The 4,663-nt window shown below is 41.3% G+C and overlaps 1 pseudogene; it reads right to left on the reverse strand.

The window, feature by feature from the left end:
• Positions 1 to 710: 710 nt before the first annotated feature.
• Positions 711 to 2,726, reverse strand: LOC149155976 (putative L-type lectin-domain containing receptor kinase S.5 pseudogene; annotated as a pseudogene).
• Positions 2,727 to 4,663: the final 1,937 nt, after the last annotated feature.

A 4,663-nucleotide genomic window follows, 5' to 3' on the forward strand; every position in this document is an offset into this window, starting at 1 on the left:
AGTTACAATTACCTCTCATAGAAATGATCATAAATAAATGACAAATGATATGTAAAATTTACATTCTTATTACATTTTCATACGTTTTTGTATAAGTAAGACTTCCAAAACTTTAAATCATCCAATCCAACTCAACTCACACCAGCAAATTGCCGTTAATATAACACCATATCAACGTAAGCTTGCACTTCCACTTCAGATGGATCAAAAAGTAAATAATTAACTATGGTCTTACTCGTAATTTTAACCAAATAAATAAATATCTTTTTAATAGACGGAGAGATAGCTCTGTTGGGCGTTGGGATAGAGGTGAAGGGTTGCTGTATTAATTTCAAACCTCCAGAAGCATACAACCCAGATTATAAAATTACCTGAAATGCGAAAACTCCTACTGCAATTACAAGGCATTTCATTACAGAAATCTACGTACACATAACGCTATTAATCGGAAAAAAATCAACTGTAATTACAGGTATTTCATTTTATTACAAAAATATATGTACACAGAATTAATTCGATGATATATATATATAAACCTTCAATCCGCACTCTTTTTTTTTTTGCCCTTCCACCCCCTCCCCCCAAAATAATAATAATAATAAATGTCACATATACTCCTGATAACATTCCTGCGACGTTCTTAACCTGACGCTCTTGGAAAGTTTCTACAACACAAAACCTCGTAGGGTTTCTGCTAAATCAAAATCGAATCAGACAATGTCGTCCTTCCCGCTACTCATCTCCTTCTGTAACGTATTCATGGAGGTCACTGAACCCTCACCACTATTTATTGAATTGGCGGTGCAAGTGTTGGTGAAACTGTTGTCAGAGGGCAGATGGGACCAGACGAACGCCGGCCTGAAGGGAGGTACGTATGGCGGTGGCATGGTTCGAGCCAGTACCTCTGTAACCTCCATCATTGTTGGACGGGCCACCGGATTTGGCTTAGAGCACGCCAGACCCAACATCAGCAAACGTTTGATGTCGTCCTCGTCAATGCTGCCGCTTCCAACCCTAGGCAGGCGACTTTCAGCACCTTCCAAGATCCTGTTCTGGCGATACAGATTCCAAACCCAACCCACTAGATCTGGGGCTTCTTCGGTGCTAAATGTGGGACGCCTTCCGCAAGTAACCTCAAGGGCAACGGCGCCGAAACTAAACACATCCGATTCTGCCGTGGCTTGCCCGGTGTGAAAGCACTCGGGTGCAATGTAACCCAATGTTCCCTTTACACCAGTGACCGTGAAGGATCTCCGGTCGTGTTCAACAAGACGGGCAAGGCCGAAGTCCCCGAGTCGGGCACTGTATTCGGAATCGAGCATTATGTTGCTTGCTTTCACGTCCCGGTGGATTACCTGCTGCTCGCATTCCTCGTGGAGATACAGCAGAGCCGAGGCGACGCCCGAGACAATGTTATATCTCTGCTCCCAGTCCAGAAATCCTCCTGCAATATCCGCTTTAAAAATATGTTTGTCCAGGCTACAGTTGGGCATGAATTCATAAACCATAATCAAGTGCCCCTTCTCATAGCACCATCCCAGCAGAGGCACCAAATTTCGATGGCGCAGGCGGTTGATAACGCTGATTTCTGAGATAAATTCTTCTTTACCTCTTTTGGCGTCTCTGGTTATGCATTTTACTGCAACAACATTTTTTCCCTTTGGCAGAATTCCTTTGTAAACAGTTCCGAAGCCGCCACTTCCAAGAAGGGCTGTCGGACTGAAGTTATTGGTTGCCTTCTTCAGGTCTCTGTAGCTGAATTCTGGTAGGCGGCCCGGAATTCTATCTAATTCTTCAAATAACTTGTTCTCTTCCTCTACCTGAGCCCTATGGCGCTTCAGAAGCACTATAATGCATATCGTGGCACCCAGTGCCAAGGGCAGACAGACGGAAAGAGCAATAACTAATGTCCAATTTGGCCTGGACACAGGGTCGATTGTAAAATTCCATGACTTCACAGTGTTGAGCTCGGTCTCCTCACCCGTGGAGGCGGAAAAGCCGAAATAAGCTTCTTCCTGGACGATGGTTGCCAGATCGATGAAGGTGGTGATGATGGGGTCCATGGGCATCGGTTCAGAGACGTTGGCGACGTACACGTCCAGTTTCTTAGCACTGCCATCATACTGAATCCACGCCTGAATGTCATAATTTCCCTTCAAATTGATCTGGCTCGGGTCCAGAGACTTCAAAATCATGGAATTTATGTTATTAATATTGATCCCTACATGGTTGTCATCGGGATCGTTAGTTCCAGGGCTCTTCCTCGTATCGAACTCGACTGCCATTACCATGCTACTATTGGTGCCGTTAGTGGAGGCGTTGAACAGTCCCAACCATTGGCCATAGCTATTAAGAAGCGTATGATCATTATCATAAGAGGCCGAAGTCACGATAAAAGCCAGACCCTCTCCGCCTTCTCTACTGTTGGGTTGAATATTGAAAACGAACGAGGTATTGAAGGATGCCCTGTTATTTCCATGGTATACCCTGAAATTCTTCTTCAGTAAAGCTCTTCCGGATCTATTTTTTGGGGAGTATGTGGGATCTGTATTACGAGAATCCGGTGTGACCTGTAAAGCTGTGTTTATTGTGGCGTTGATCAAATTGAAATAACTACTTTTATCACTATTGAATTTAGTAAAATCAATCTCAAACGGTCCGCAAACAGTTTCACTGACCAAAAGGAACGTTATGGCCGCAAGTATTATTGCTTCAAGGAAACCCATCAAATTAAATGCCTTTAGGATGCGAATTTAGTACCTTGCAGAGCTTATTCAAATCACAACCAGAACATGGAGAAATACTGCTTCATGACTGTACACCGAGCGAACACAATCGCCGAAGCAGATCTGGCGCTGACTATGTAGCACCACGGCAGACGTGAATGGCATTTAGAGGATCCGTGGCGGAAAGAAATGCCGGGCGGGTTTTCTTTCTCCCACGCCGGTCTGACTTCGTAAAATATCAAACCTGGACTCAGGCTCACCGGTCAACACCCTCTTTCCGCGAATTTTATGGGTGATGCGCATACAAGCGAATCTGCCGGCGCCACCAACGGGCCCTGGATTTTAGAGTTTGTTATTGTATTTACTCTTCCACGAGCAACTTCAACGGTTTCCAACGAATGTACAAGAGGCCAAATGGGGAATAAGCTTTTATCAAATGGGCAATCAATTATATAAGGTATGACCAAAGACATACCTAAAAAATACACAAAGAAAAGACAACACATGTCATTCTCATTTCCACGGTTTATTATTTATATATATAAATATATAATAAATTTTATTATAATAATGATGATTATATCTATTAAAAATAATTTGCTAATAAAATTTATTATAATAATGATGATAATTAATATCTACTAAAGAGAATTTATGTGTAATTTTTTAGAATTTTATTTTTATTCTAAAAAGAAGTTAAAGAACATTGACTTAACAAGTCAAGAAGATTGGAAGTGTGACAAATGTTTGCAAAATTAGAGCGGATGCGAGTCAGGGCCAAACAATCTAAAAGAAAATGATTTTCATCCTCCACCTTCTTAGTATTGTAAAGATGACAAATTCTATCGTCTGAGGGAGCCTTGGGAATAGACGACTGCCTGGTTTCACTTCGAAGATCATGAGAATTAGTTCTAATCTTAGCGATGTTCACCTTTTTCTTCGAGCTGGTGAAAAAATAAAGATAATTCTAGTTCTCAAGGGTGGGGCTGATCACCTCCTTATAATCTCTTAGCTCCCTTTTACCCTCTAGCTCCTTATCGTCCCATAGCATATCCTTAAATTCGGAGGTAATAATATCTTGAGCACTATCCTTGCTTCCAAGGATGATCTCCTCATTTATCCCCCGATGGTTGAGCCAAGACTGGCCATTCTATGCCACCCATGCTTGAGGCGAAGGTGGAGGTTTTGACTAAAGCTAGAAGTAATTTTAGGAAGCCTCTTGGATTCCATATTGTAAAGCTTCTTCTTATACAATAGATACTTAAACATAGCCCTACTTTCAATAGGGGAGAGGTGAGCTTCGATCAAAAAGATAGGGTAGGGGGTATTTACTTGATCTTGAGATTGTAGGTTATGAATTGTTTTTGAATCATCTCAATCTTTCTCCACGATTCCCTGGATATACTACAACCCCAAACTTCACAACCGTATAGGACAACAGGTGTAACGAGGGTTTCAAAGAAGAACCTTTTTTTACTCCAAATACAAAGATCGACAACCTTACAATTGATTTGAAGCTCATAACAAGCTTTCCAACCTCTAATAATCATTTTCTCAATGTTGTAATTCCAGATAAGCTGATAAGGAATGTCAATACCAAATTATTTATAAGAAGAGACATGATCCAAGCAATTGTTATCATAGACGAAATTTCCATGGGTGATCTTTTTGGCTTTAATTGTCATGATTTGAGTCTCGTTGGTATTAACCGTCATACCCATCTTAGAGCAATAGTCATGAAGAGTCTTAAGTTGCTTGTCCATGTCCTCCTGGATTCTAACAAGAAGAAGGATATCATCGGCATATAGGAGAAGAGTAATCATAATACCATCAAACTCAGTTTTCTTGCACCCTCTGATTTCCAAACACTCATCTAGCTTATAGATGTAAATACCAAAAAGGGTAGGGGAAAGAAGACACCCTTGCTTAATCATCTC

This window comes from Pinus tabuliformis, chromosome 9 (genome assembly GCF_031772625.1).
Source record: "Pinus tabuliformis cultivar Carrire ecotype Pingquan chromosome 9, CPIR1, whole genome shotgun sequence".
NCBI classification, from domain to species: Eukaryota; Viridiplantae; Streptophyta; class Pinopsida; order Pinales; family Pinaceae; genus Pinus; species Pinus tabuliformis.